This window comes from Topomyia yanbarensis, chromosome 1 (assembly GCF_030247195.1).
Source record: "Topomyia yanbarensis strain Yona2022 chromosome 1, ASM3024719v1, whole genome shotgun sequence".
Taxonomy (NCBI): Eukaryota; Metazoa; Arthropoda; class Insecta; order Diptera; family Culicidae; genus Topomyia; species Topomyia yanbarensis.
The window spans coordinates 67,342,876-67,358,490 of record NC_080670.1 but is presented as its reverse complement, the minus strand read 5'-3'; the positions used below and the strand labels follow the sequence as shown (position 1 = coordinate 67,358,490).

At 35.4% G+C, this 15,615-nt stretch overlaps 1 protein-coding gene across 2 annotated transcripts in view; it reads left to right on the top strand.

Annotated features, from left to right (window-relative positions):
* Positions 1 to 249: 249 nt before the first annotated feature.
* LOC131677846 (serine-rich adhesin for platelets) overlaps positions 250 to 15,615 on the top strand; it is a 694,115-nt gene continuing 678,749 nt past the window's right edge. For both annotated transcript variants that reach the window (XM_058957912.1, XM_058957911.1), the window contains exon 1: positions 250 to 1,234. The gene's annotated coding sequence lies outside the window, so the exon portion shown is untranslated. The remainder of the gene's footprint in view (positions 1,235 to 15,615) is intronic.

The window sequence follows — 15,615 nt, the reverse complement described above, 5'->3', positions numbered from 1 at the left end:
GGCGCTCCCGCTTTTCATCAGTGGAAAGTGGATCGCTCGTTCTCTTCGACGATTTTCCTGGCACGAAGTATACCGAAAGGAGCTCGACTGGTGGAAAACGGTTGCTCGCCGTTCCCGAAGTTTGACAGGGGCATCACGAACAGCGTAAATTGGAATGTCGATTGGTGGGTAGAAAGTCGACTGGGAAGGATAGACAGTACATAGGATTTTTCCTACCGTACCAAGATTCCTCAGTTATGCGTCTAACGTTCGTTGAAGCGGATATAAAAGTTTTTCGCTTAGCGGCGCGTGTGTAGGTGATAGACCAAGTGCTGATTTTAAGGAAAAGATAGTGGTCACCACGAGCGACGGTTGACAGTGTTCGAATGTGTTTCATGCGGAATTATTCAAAAGGTTCTGGCGTTGCTTTCATCATTATAGCTTCAGTGAATGTTGGTGATACGTGTACGATTTCGTTCAGCTAAGTGGACACCATTAACAAGGTCGAACGGTGTCAGGGGCAGGTGTGTTTTCCATGGAAGCAATATTGAAACAAAAATAAATTGAAATTGTTTTACAACGACGGGTTTAAGAATGTGTTTTGATCTTGCATTGTGTAGTGTGTGAAAACCAACCACTTACGGTTATAGGTTAATCGAAAGCGCGACGACCTGGTTTTCTAGGTTTTCCACCTGTGTGGCTGGTGGCTTCAGTGACCTAGGTGTTTTTGAAGCATGCAAGACGTGATTAGTGTACGAAGGAAAATACATACACGTACGAATGAATTCAGCAATAAATTTATACCCTTCCACTAGCAAATCATAAAAGTTCAGTGTGCCGGTTCACTGTAACGACAAATGAAAATAACCCCCCAAGAGCCTTGACGGTGAAAGGAATAACGAGTCGGTTTTGAGTACGGAATCCAAACTGCAAACAACCGGTGAAAATACATTTTCCGCTGCTGCCGTAATTGCGGCCAACCTTTGGGGGCTTACTCTATCCCGAAGTCTTTGTGTGCTTTGGTGAGGGAAAGAAAATCACTTTTTTGTTGAATGGTACGAGAGCAGACCAATTATTTCACCTACACCCGTATGAAAAGTGGAGCTGGAAAAGCATTGTTAATGTAGTGCGATTTATAATACAGCATGGAAATTTGAATAGTTTGTTTACTGGAAGCAGAACGAATAGTTGGCAATTTAACGGAACTGCAGAATTTGTTGAAGTGAACACGATGAGCATTATTAAAATATTTCACGTGAGTAAACATTAATAAACTATGATCGTCAACTTACAATTTCTATTACATTTCAAAATGAGTACGATATCGATTGAGATTCGAGTATTTTATTGAAACCTTTATATGTGTTTACTTCGTTGAAATAATCTGCGCGACTTCTTCAACGATTACAGAGACCATCATTTTCAGTAGCAATTCTTGAAAGACCTAAAAATAACTGTATGATTTTATAACTTTCAAAACTTTGCATACACATCGATGACTGAGTGATTTTTCATCGCGGTATTTTGCAATTATGGTTATATGTTTCAGAACTCCTGAGGCTTGTTCATTTAAAACTACAGTTCATATTTACTTCTAAGGGAACAGACTTCTTCCGTGTAACTCTATACTCCAGATTGTGCTAGTGTGGTACACGTCGGATGATATCGGCATTGACGACTCTTCCGTCAATGTTAGGGACCTGTCAATTGCGGAATAGTAGTGTTTCAATTTTTGTTTTTAATAATCCGCGCAATCCTCCGTTTAGCAATAAGTACCAAGAATCGTATTCGGCCTCTACTGCTAAGATTTCCTCGAAATTCTTATTGTTTATGAATTTCTGCACTACATATGTGTTTTTATGATATGAGGTGTTATGCCAAAATCCGAAAAAAATTCATTTCACATTGGACCTGCGTTAAGCCAAACCGAACTGAGCGCCATAATTTTTTCTAGTTTTTTTTTATGCTAAAATGCATTTTGAGATAACTTACCATTAACACAGAAATTTAAGGAACACTTTTTGCTTTCGTTTTCTATCTGTGTCCCCAAAAATAAATAGATGCGGGTGCTGCTAGTGCTATGTTGGATGTGATAACATTTTTAGAGCATGTATCTCAAAATGGCGCTTGGTCCTATTTATCTTAACACAGGCCATTTTTGAAAATTCTATTCAATTTCGCGAGGTCACAATCGACAGCCAAATAGACAAGTGTAATAAAAATGAAAATCTTTAAAACTTAATGTTGATGACATATGTAGAGTATAATCTCGGTGCTACGATTATAGAACGGCCAGCGATCAAAATCATTCGATTCTGCTAGTGACTAAAAGCATCAATATGACGTAGTCACAAAGTGCAACATGTAAGAAATAGTTGTAAAGTATCCTAATTAACAAAACAATAATGTGATTATTGCTGAACTAACCAGTGATTGTTAACATTTGCATTTTAAAACAAAGCTACGTAAATTTTCAATTGTGCTAGTATGGTGGGTTACACTATAAAATCTGAATGCGTACGATCAATTTTGCGTGCATTTTATAATTTTTTAAAATGATAAAATCATTTTTTTTTAGAAAAAATGAATTTAATCTTTAAAATAAACTGTGCGTTTTTAAAACCAAAATATCTACGGTTATAGCGCTTCGATACGAAAGATTATTATGTTCAATTAAAGGCCATTAAACGTACTTTTGGTTGTTCGAGCAATCTATTTTAGTGTGACTAATAGTTCTGACGTTATTTACGAATTTGTTGGACTTTTTCTTATTTTTTCCTCGTATTTAAAAAAACGATTGCTTTGTCAAAAATTTGGGCAAGAGAAAGCAATTCAACAAATTATATATTTTGGGAAACTAAAAACTTTCTAACAACCTATGAAAATAAATACTTGTTTGTTTGAATCGGATGAAAATTGCGAATGTTGTTCCATTTTTTGTAAAATTGGAATTTTTGAGTTTCTTTTGGTCAACTTATTGATCCGTCTCAACCCCAATTTTTTCTATGGCTCGTTTCATAAAATATGAAGGATTCTCTGATAGAACTCTGCTAAACAAATAAAATGTAGAATTTTGAGCTGGTATAGTATTCATCATAACAATAATTTCAGAGTCAGTGAAGTGATAGGTCATCGAATGATTGGTATATAATACTGCGTGTAATATTTATACGTGTTATACAGAAAATGACTTTCTTATGATACAAAATTCGTTGTAGACCCTCATACGTCACAAAATTCACATCTTTAGCTGCTCAACAATGTTTTGTGCAATGTTAATACAAACTTTACGAATCCGTAGATATATGTTACAGTACATACCACTACATACGTGAATTTTATGACGTGTGATCGTTTAGTTTACAACGAATTTTTTATCATAAGGAGGTTATTTTATGAAAATGGGGAGACTAGACCAGGTTTTCAGTTAAACCTACGTAAATATCTAGACACTGGGTTCAACTGTACTGATTACATTGCAGGCTCACGTGTCACGAAATTAGCCATATAACTGCTAACTTTGTTGACTAGTACTATAAAGATATAGACTGATATTTAAGGTGGGATTTTTTGTGACGTTATTAACATTCACAGTAGATACCAAAGAATAGTAAATGTCATAAATTTGGTATCTTTCTTCTGCTTATTGGCACTTGGTCAAGTCTCCCCAACATTAGTTCTTACGTTCAATGTCGTGCTAATTTTATAAATAATTATTCCAATATTCCGATTAATGGAGAATCATTTCACTACTTCATAAGGATTAACATGGTATCGAGTTCTACCTACAAAAAAAAACTATTTTTGTAGATATGTACATACAAAGTTTGATAAAAAATTACACCATTTCACGCAAATTCATAAATTACGGAATATTTTTCACGAGAAAAATTTTTTTCGCTCCAAACTTTTAAAATTAGCAATTGGATCGAAACAAGCATAAAAATATTTTAAAAAAAATAATTAAGAAACAAATGGAATACTTCATTGACAATTATTGAATTTCTTGCTTGCTCAAGTCTCCCCATGTTCCCCTGTAAATATTACACGCAGTATTGTATACCAATCATTCGATGTCTTATAACTTCATTGAACCTGAAATGACAGTTATCAGAAGTAGAGAATCATTTGGCTAAATATTACCACGGATTAAATTCTCTCAAAATTCTTCATTTTATTTGTTCAACAGAGTTCTAATAGAGAATGCCTCATATCTTGCCAAGCCATAGAAAAAAATGGGATCGTGACGGTTCAATAAGTTGATCCAGAGCAACTCAAAAATTCCAATTCTACAAAAAATTGAATAACTTTCACAATTTCATTCCAATTTAAACTAATAAAGGCTTATTTTCATTGGTTGTTAGCAAGTTTCAATTTACGATAAAAAAATATAATATTTTAAATTGCTTTATCTTGCCCAAAATCTTGACCAAACGCTCATTTTTCTTGAAAATTTTAGGAAAATTAAGAAAAAGTTCAATCAACTCGTAAATAGCATCAGAACCAGTAGTCGCACTGGAACAAAATATTGACTGAAAGTGCATTCAATTACCTCTCAACATAATAGCTGAAGAACACCAAACTTCTTATTTAGTAGATCACAGAACTCCTTGTTGTACAAAGGAATAAGTTTTTTCAATTCGATGCCTAGGCATATTAAACGTGCAGCAACATTAGCGGAGTTCAAAACACTATGTATTTCACACGCAAAATCTGCTTTGTAGACAGATTTTTTGAATTTTTATATTTTGGAGTTATTTGAATAACTATGTAATACCACGAAGATTGTATTTTTTTTCTCTTCTATTATTTGCATTTAGTCACACTAAGTTATTATATTTGCTATGATGATGATGGATTTTTGTTACTTGTTTATTAAAGTTATTAAAAAATAATGAGATGTCTACAAAAGTCTGAGCCACGCGCGCGCTAAGCAGATAGAGACTAACTTGAAATCGAACATGGTGACCAGCACTAAAAGCTCATCGGGTTCAATTGAAGCTTTTAGACTTTTGTTGTGATCAGGGTCTGATTTGATGATGGAGTTGTGTTGACTTTGCTCGACAATAGAGTTAAGTTCGGTTATTGCTGCGATAGTTGTAATAACGGAGTTAGCTCGTTGAGTATGGGGCTTGATGACTTCTTCTGATAACTACTAGATATCGGGTTCAATTCCTGATCAATCAAGGATGTTCTCGGATAGGAGTATCCCTTGATTGCCTTGGGTTAATGGTAGGAAACTTTCAATAAAGGGGTCTGATGTGGATGATATAACTCGACCGGACTCTGCACTGCCACTAGGCTCGTCACTGCTCACCTTAGCAGGTGGTAGTACCGATGTCTTGGTCAGGCGTAGGGTTCGTCGCGGTGCGGATGTGGGCGGTAAATGGATAGTCCGCACCGCAACCGCAAAAAAATAATAAAACCGCACCGCTTACCGCAACCGCACTGCATTTACCGCACCGCACCGCGCGGTAATGCGGTAAATGCGGTAAAAATCTGTATTTTTCAAAAGTGTGTTGAAAAAATATTAATTTATTTGTATAACTATATATAATTTCCTATTTACACGAACATTAACTTTGACGGACTCCTCAGAATGAAAAATTTATTAAAAAATGTCGACTTTGCAAGTTTTATTAATAAAATGTCGTACATCTTGAGATAAATACTTTCCAAACAAGGTAAACATTAGCGTAGCACTGAAGTCCTATGAAATGTAGCTGTATTTCATCATTATACATACAAAAACGTTTTTCAGCTGCAATTAATAGGAAAACTTTTAATTAATATCAGATCAGGTATCCATCCCATCTCAACCGGTACAGAGTTATTGAAGGACATTTGAAAAACTGCAAAATATGTATGATCTACAGCATACAGCAGAAATGTTTATACAAATAAGGGATTTAAGGAACAAAATACCTTAAAACACTTACTTCGTATTTTTCAAGAAATCGATGTATTCTTATTAAAATACTAAGATTGCACCCTTAAAATTGTATGAGTTGTAATTTTCTAATAGCTAGTTCGAAAGATCTACCTTTTTATGTAGTTTTTCTAATATTTTTCCATAATGCCAATGCAAAAACTTCAATTGAAGTTGGTAGAGGTCAAAAATAGTCCTGTGCAAAATTTGGTATCTGGGCTAACTTTGACACTTGTCGCAATATGAAAAGAGGCTTTGAGAAACACAAAAAAATCGAAATTCCCTATACTTACTTCGAAAGCTTTAATTTCAAAAAGTTACAAAATACTCCTAACTGAAAAATATTAGTTGTTAAATTGGTAGAAAATATTCCCAGTTGGACGAACAATGGACGTATGCGAAAAAAAGTTATGTAGAAGGAGTCTGAAAAACGAACTGCAGGAAAATTCATTGCGAATTTACACAGAAACCAACAGAGATAGAAATACGATGTTGAAGAACGAATAATAAAGTTATCAGCCTAATTTGGACCCTTGCTTATTTTGGACGCTCTTCAAACATTTGTCTCCCTTACTGCTGATTCCTCCAAATTCGTTTGTTTTGATGATGATAATTTCATTCTTTGGGTTGTTTTTAAGTCTTAAGACTTTTTTAAGTTCATCTTTAAGTTCTCCAAATTAATTAAAATTTGCAGTTGAGAAAACGCCATCGTACACGATTCATAATTTCACGATTGCCAAGAGGAATCGGGAGAAATGAGGCTTTTTTTAAATTGAATTTCACAGTACAATTCAATTGTTTTTCAATGATTGGATTGTGCATTTTATATATTTGAAAAGGTTCGCTTGTAATTTTTTCAAAATGTTCAAAATATGTCGTAAATATAATGGTGCCAAATTAATAATGTAAGTAACGATGGGTTGAATATAGATTATATTCGGATTTCTTTTCAAATCATTGTAAAGTCCATGGAAATTAGAGCAATTAAATGTTTATTATGTTTCCCTATTGTAAGGTAATAATTTGCGTCGTTCTTAAATGCTAAAAGTCAAAGTTTTAATTCACTTTTTGAAGCAGACTTTATCAATTATTTTTTTAAGTGCGGTTGCAGTAATACCGCGCGGTAAAAGCTCATTTCCCGCACCGCATCCGCGAGAAAAAGTGTCTCACCGCACCGCAGTTTTTGCGGTGCGGGTGCGGTAAATACCGCGCGGTTGCGGTAATTACCGCAACCGCGACGAACCCTAGTCAGGCGGGAGGAGTCTTACAGAGAATTATCGGAAATGGAAGCTATTGGGTTCAATTCCCGATTCTATCAAGTATCTTCCCGGAATGGAAATTTTCTTGATGGACCCTAGTTGTTGGCGGAATATTCGAAAGGTATCTGGTTACGTTCTTTTGAAGGAAAGCTATGTCTGCAAATTGAACCAGTCCGTTTCTTTTTGTTAACTGGTTTTGTTATGGATCAAAATATTAATTATCTTTTAAATAAATCGTTCAGCTCACACCTTTGTGGGGGTATGAGGTGGGACCGTCATCATCATCAATAATCTTTCATATCGGTGCACTACAACCGAAGATATTTCCATTTTACTGAACGTACTTTTTATTTAAAAGTTGGAATTTTCATGCTATAGAGTAATTTCGGGAGAGATGCCGTGTCGTGTGAGATACCGCACTTTCCATATTTCGCATGTATGGTTACTTTTATACGGTAATATGATATTGTGAGTTTGTCTTTCGAAGAATTACAACATTGGAGATGTAGAATAATCCTTATTATTAACTCGCGAAAATTTTATTAATGATTATGTGCATCCAGTTGCATCACCGAGTTTCGTTTTTTAAGCGCTTTATTTTTTTTTTTTGTAAATCATGTATCGGTTGAATAGCTGGGACCTTTTAGAAGGCATTCTGATTATGAGCACGGTTTTCCATAATTTCAGAGGAAAATGTCGTCGTGCGGCATCTCTCCCATGCAATTGGGAGAGATGCCGCATCAAAATTGCGGGTGAGAAGCCGCACTCGATGGCGGAGGATACGTAGCTAAAATGTATTTTTTCACCTCAGAATGTCATTATATGATCATTTGCGTCAGGTTCCTTATAAAGTGTATCTACAAACTAACGGGCCTAACGCAGTTACATATAAGATAATCTATTTATCTATATATATATATATATATATATATATATATATATATATATATATATATATATATATATATATATATATATATATATATATATATATATATATATATATATATATATATATATATATATATATATATATATATATATATATATATATATATATATATATATATATATATATATATATATATATATATATATATATATATATATATAAATATATATATCGCTCGTACAAACATAAATAAAAAATACCCTTAATTAAGTTACTTCAACTTAACCGTTACAAAAGGTTGCAATCGTAAAATATTTTTAAAATTCTGAATAAAAAAAAATGTTTTTAGAAATGGTAAGTGCTAGCAGATTTATAGGTTTAATCAAACTTCATGAAACTCAGCTGAAGACACAAAAACATCAAAAAGAGCTTTTGTTTTTGTTTTGTTCGCCATTTTTCAGTTTGTGACCACGGTGCGGCGTCTCACCCGCACATACGGCATCTCTCCCACAATGACTTTTTTTAAATGTTTATGGAAATTCGATGAATTTCTTCATGACAAAAACCATTTAGAAACTTGGCGCAATTGATAAAAATGATTTCATCAAATATTGAATGGTTTACTTTGATGCAGGATCGGTTTTTAGAAATGTGCGGCATCTCTCCCCAAATTACCCTAACTCAAAAACTGTTCTACGGTAAATTTTTTGGACTTCATTTTCGGATTCATCATACAATTTTACATCAAATGAAATGATATTCGAATGTTGAAGTTCAGAAATTTATTTTCATTTTGTAAACTAGTGTTATAGAGACTAAAGCCTTAGGGTGATGTGCCCCTTTTTCGGGTTATAAAATTCTCTAAGCGATAGCGAATCAAACCCAAGTAAGCTAAGTGTAAGTCTACCGACTTAACAACTACGCTATGCTCACCCATGTTCCACATTCTAGTTGTTTAGCCCTAGTTTGGGGCTATCAATGAATGTCAAATTAATAGAAACATGGTTGTTTCAATTAGTTTAAAATATATTTACTATTATTTCGTAGTAGAAACCGTTTTGAAAATATACTTGCTACCGCCGTTAGAAAGCGTCAGTCTTCATAATGTTTGATGTATTTCCAACAAGAATGGTGCAAATATAAAGACAAATCGAGCTGAATCAGAAATTTAGAATGAAATTAAGGTGAGTTACTGGTTATTACCTGATTAAAAGTAAATAGCCCCTGGACTCTGAGGATAAGTTAAAAATGAGATCACGGATTACAGACGTCATTTTATTTATTTTTTTCTTAGCAATTTTTACCTTTCATAAACCAAATTTTTGGATTAAAATAGTTGTTTTTACAAACTTGCATCACCAACTTATAGGGTCTAGAGCATTTTTTTTCAAAATCGAGCTAATTTTATTCTCCACCAGGAAATCGCCGCATTTTTTTCAAATAACTCTTCGCTAATCTGACACTTTGCACTGTATCTCAATAAAAAGTAATAAGAAGAGTTGCCAGACTCCTAACAAGAAAATTTCATAAGATTGGAACACTTCTCACTTCATATTCATGCGTTATGAACGAAACGAAAAGGTAGCAATATAGTTGCCACTGCCTTATAAAGCCTTTTTTTGCTGCTATTCTTCTGGATATGTTTATATATAAGCTGCATCCGTTAAAAGTGTGTTGGCGGCCTCTTTCCGTTCGAAAGTGGTATTAGAAATTTTCTGCAAAAATAGGCGATGCTTAATTTTTAACATACATTACAATACATCCGAACATACAAACTTCGTAAAATATATAAGCTTGTGGCATTTGAAAGATCGCCACCCGGTGTTTGGCCATATATGTCAAACTGTTTTTATATAGTAGGTAATGATTTTGAATGAATTAGCAGTCTTTCACTAAGTTGTAGACAGAAAATCATATGATGTGCTGGCAAAATATAAACAAGTGCCCCCGGTTGTGGGACGGGTTTGTTTGTTGCTCGCAAAATTTGATTAGTTCATTTTTATATTTTAGTTCTATATATCGTTAACGTGTGACAAATATCTAACTATTCATTATTTACTAATAAATTAATACGTGGCACAATACAAACCCGATTCACCAAACTTCACGAGCAGGCCCGATTATATGGCGGCCCGCATATGGCGGCCCGCGCTTTTACCCGGAAGATTGGCGAACACGTCCCGTATTCATAGAAGAGCAATAAAAATAGCAATAGTAATTTCTTTGTAATCGCCTTATTAAATTGTTATATTAGGAAAGCGTAAAAAATGAAAACTTTATTTGATAGTTGACATTTGTTAAAACAAACGTTCTTAAGGGAGTTTTCTACTTTGTTTACAAGTTTTAAAAACGAGTTTTGTTGCTTGAATCGACGGAATACACTACAAAATATTGAGAAGCCAATTCAAAGTATTTTCGAAGAAACTAATAGAGCGCACGGACAAATGCATCCGTCCTCTTCTACGTTCGGTTCGTTGCTGGTGGTGTCGCTTATTGGCTTGGAGACACTGGGTGTGATTGTTGTTGAGTGAATATTTGTTCCTGTCAGATCCGTAGATAGTCGTTTTCTGGCGGTTTGTGGCTTGGCATAAGATAACGGTGTGGTGTTTACGGTTATTTTCTTAGCTGCTTTTGCACAAAGTTTTCCGTGGTGCAGTATCTTTTTGTAGAATTCGCGCATAGGAATCTACCATGGTTGCATAACCAGAACCAGAAACGTCCCATTTTCGGTTGATCCGCGTAAAATGGTTACGTATGAAAAAGTTGGTTTTTACGGGAGCATTCTCATCACAAAAACCCGGGAAAATGCGAAGTTACAGCTCTTATGGAAGCCACTTCTCCGTATTACGACATAAATTTGTTAATCACGATGTCAGGGGCGTGTGGAGATAATTCGTGTAAGCACGTCTCTCTAGAGCCTTTGCCTATATATACAGGGATGATGTTGTTAATGTGGCAGCTTTCGTTGGTGTGCTGCACGACTGTGCTTCTTAAGGCTCAAGTTACCGTTTTTAAGCATGTGTTAGAGTTGAACGCTTGGTAGTATGCGTAGGAAAAATTGTATTCAGCTTTGTCACCGGATTATCCATTTAAACCTTTTCAAAACTCTAAAAGAAGGATATCAGTCGATTTATTAGATCATCACGATTCAAATGATGCAAAATAGCTGCTGGAAAAACCATCGGCTTAGCTAAACGGTGCTTTTGAAAAAGTTGCTGTGGTTTTTTTCATTGCGCAGTTGTGTTGCGTACCCCAGCACAGTGTAGTAGTGTGACAAAAAATCACAGCCACTTTTTCAAAAGCACCGTTTAGCTAAGCCGATGGTTTTTCCAGCAGCTATTTTGCATCATTTGAATCGTGATGACCTAATAATCGACTGATATTCTTCTTTTAGAGTTTTGAAAAGGTTTAAATGGATAATCCGGTGGCAAAGCTGAATACAATTTTCGCTACGCATACTACCAAGCGTTCAATTCTAACACATGCTTAAAAACGGTAACTTGAGCCTTAATGTTTGATATGGTGCATTTGCAGGGCGTTAACTTCTCCCGGACTGAGTACAATCTGCACATTTAGTAATTATTTCACTTTACGAGTAGCTGGTCTTACAGGACATTTCCAAAAATCAATAACAATTCGTCTGCAGTCGTTTTTTGCCATGTATCTATAGCGGAACGATTTTTAGTTTCTACTCTAGGCGAGATGAGAAGATAGATTGACTTTGATTAACTGGTGATTAAAATGGATAATATTTGTATTTTTATAGCTCGTTCAAGGAATTTTTCTTCTAAAAGTGGATTGTGTTGAGATAGAACGGTGATTTTGGGCCTCGCCCAAGTAACCACGAAGGATTATTTAATGGCTTTAGATATGTTCTATACTTGCATACAAAACATATGCTTTACGGCTTCATAGTTCTATATAGATCATTAAAGCACACTTAGTGCCGGAAAAGGCGAAATAGTGTGCCAGAATAGAGCTAGTTCAGAAGCACCTTAATGGCTGTCAGCAATGTTAATATAGCCGTTTAAAAATAACTTTTCCATTCTTTATCGATACTGCAAAAGAAAAAAATAAACTTTCGATAATACAATCACCCCTCCGCTCTTCTTTCGTTTGACGTGCCGACTGTTTAAATTGACAATTTATTGCCTATAGAAATGGGGTTCAATCCGCAGTTGAAAAGCTCGTCCCAATGTGGTATACGCGTTTGATCACTGATCTGTGAGAAGATTTGCTTGTATATTCGGTTTAATCCAAACTCTACCTAGACGTTTAGTTGAAATTAACGTGGATTATATTTGCAATTGGATTTTTGTCGAAGATTCGCGCAGAATTTGCATTTTGATTTTACGTTTATTGCATCATCATTTATTACACGAAGGCATACGAGTTTAGGTGATTATTGGAACGCATAGGTATTAGAGTGGGGCATTGTTATATGGAAAAACGTAATCATAGCCACATCAACCGAGCACAGTACTTTTTTGGTACCTTTTAGGGTCCCAAACAGCTGTGCAAATTTTGGGGTCGATTGGTGTTGTCCCGGCGTGGCGCATTGCGTTTGAAATTTGTATGGAGATTAGTATGGGAAAACCTACATTTTTGCATTTTAAATTCTACAGACTACAATTCTTCCTGTAGTATGCCAACAAATAGATAGGAGTATAGTCCAGGATATGCTGAACAACTTTGCCGAAGGATGCATGGTGTTAGAATGTCTCTAAGCCAAGTTATAGCTGTTCAAAGTTCGATACATCGAATTAAATGCCAAAAATCATTTTTATTGCCAACACTGCGGGTGTACCAATGGTATTTCATATATAATTCCGAAATAACATTATATATTTTAGATTTACCACATTGGGATGTTTGGATGAATTATTCAAAAGCCTAAACTCAATTTCGTGAGCGTAGGAAGTTTAGCAATAGGGCGTAGTGAGAGGTGAGGTGTCCAACTCGACAACATTTCAGTTCGAATTTCTACATATTAAAGTCCCCCCCTCACCCCTCACTACGCCCTAGTGCAAAACTTCCTACGCTCATGAAATTGAGTTTAGGCTTTTGAATAATTCATCCAAACATCCCAATGTGGTAAATCTAAAATATATAATGTTATTTTGGAATTCTATATGAAATACCATTGGTACACCCGCAGTGTTGGCAATAAAAATGATTTTTGGCATTTAATTCGATGTATCGAACTTTGAACAGCTATAACTTGGCTTAGAGACATTCTAACACCATGCATCCTTCGGCAAAGTTGTTCAACATATCCTGGACTATACTCCTATCTATTTGTTGGCATACTACAGGAAGAATTGTAGTCTGTAGAATTAAAAATGCAAAAATGTAGGTTTTCCAATACTAATCTCCAAACAAATTTCAAACGTAATGCGCCACGCCGGGTCAACACCAATCGACCCCAAATTTTGCACAGTTGTTTGGGACCCCAAAAGGAACCAAAAAAGTGCTGTGCTGAAAAAACGACCATTTTGCCCCACCCTAATAGGTATATTTGTTATTGTTCGGCATCTCAAAGCACTATAAGAAGATTATATATTTGCATGTAGAGTTGTTCATAAAAACTTCAAAAGCTTTTTAGCACGATGTCTATGTTCTGTATGTCGATATAGTGCTAGATTTAATGTTTAAAATATTAGGTGCGTTGAAGCATTAAAAATACTTGTATAGGCCAGTTAGCAAAAGCAATGCTAATTTATAGTCAATCTAGAGTTTTAAATTAGTGCTTATGGTTACTATGGTTGGGGATCAAACGCGTATATCAAATTGAGACGAGGTTTTCGACTGCGGATCGAAATACAATTCTATAGGCACTAAATCGTTAATTTAAACAGTCGAAATGTCAAACAGAACAAGAGACGAAGGGTGGGTACGTTATCGAAAGGTAATTTTTTCTTTGGCTGTGTCGATAAAGAAGAGAACTTGTTTAAAAAAAGCACAGCTCTATGTTAACATTACTGACGGCCATTAAGGTGCTTCTGAACTTGCTCTATTCTGGCACAGTCTTTCGTCTTTTCCGATACTAAGTGTGCTTTAATGGTCTCTATAGAACTATGAAGTCGTAAAAAATATGTTTTGTATGCGAATATAGTATATATCGGAAGTCATTTAATAATGCTTCGTGATCTCTTGGGTATATTCCTCACCTCTAACTTTACCACTTCCCCAATCCTTTCCATCAGGAAAATCATGAAAAGACGATTCATTCGTACCATTTGAGCTAGATGCTACTGATTCCTGATTCCTGAGTACTCGCAAATTTAAAAACCCGTAGCTATGGCAATTTTACCCGATTTGGATACCATAGGATAAGATGCTGTCGAAATTCACCTGTCTGGCACGCTATCTTTGTATGTGGCAATATGAATCAACCGGAGTCTAATAGAAACCACGGACTCACGAGTTTCTCATGGCTGAAGAGATACCAAGTCATACTAAACTAGAGAGCTTAGGTTTAAAAGGGCCCGGCAGTAATACAAGCCTTGGGGCCTGACGCGGTTCTCGGTGGCCCTGTTCACGAGAGGCCTAGCATAAACTGTACTTCAAAATAAAAACCCATATCTATTACTCCAAAAATATCATCTTCAGCAAATAAAAAAGTACTTTTTCCCAAAAAAGTGAACTTGAAATTACAATAAAAAATATGTGGTGTTTTGTAGCAATTTGTGCGACCTATGAATCCTTGTAGAATCACTATAATCCATCATTAGGAAATTGTTCTTAAACTGATGAGTCAAAAGCTTCAGAATAATTATAAAGAAAAAGTCATTTGCAATTCCCATTAATTAACATTAATTTATTCCTAAAAAGACACGCCGTGAACCTATGCATCCACCTTGGTCTAACTCAATTTTAAAACGATATAGATGCACCAAACGGTCAGCACTCAGAAAACTGTCGAAGCATCCCACCCTCCATCTGAGATCATATTATATACAGCTCAACAATCGTTACAAGCGACTGAACAAGACACTTCACTATGCTTACCAATTTCGCTATCAGAATAGTCTTAAAATAAATCCAAAATTGTTTTGGAACCACGTTAACGAGCAGAGGAAAGAATCCGGATTACCCACTCAGATGTTACTTGACCGTTCATACGCATCAACCTTGTCTGGAATATATAGTCTATTCCGTAAACATTTTAGTAGTGTGTTTACCAAAGAAACTTTAACTAGCCATCAAAATTTGGATGCAACCATAAATATTCCTCCCCATTCTCCCGTTGGGCCTCATCTCCTCATCACAACTGCCATTTATCAACACTGCATGTTCTGAATTGAAGTAATCGTCGAGCGCCGGACCCGATAGAATTCCATCTATAGTGCTGAAGAAATGCATAAGCAGTCTCCGCGTACCATTATCAGTACTATTTAATACCTCTTTGCGTTCGCGAATTTTCCCTGATTCATGGAAACATTCTTACATTTTTCCCGTGTTTAAAAAAGGGAACAAATGCCTTATATCCAAATATAGCGGGATAGCTGCATTATGTGCAGTATCTAAGCTATTTGAAATTATTGTGCTCCAAT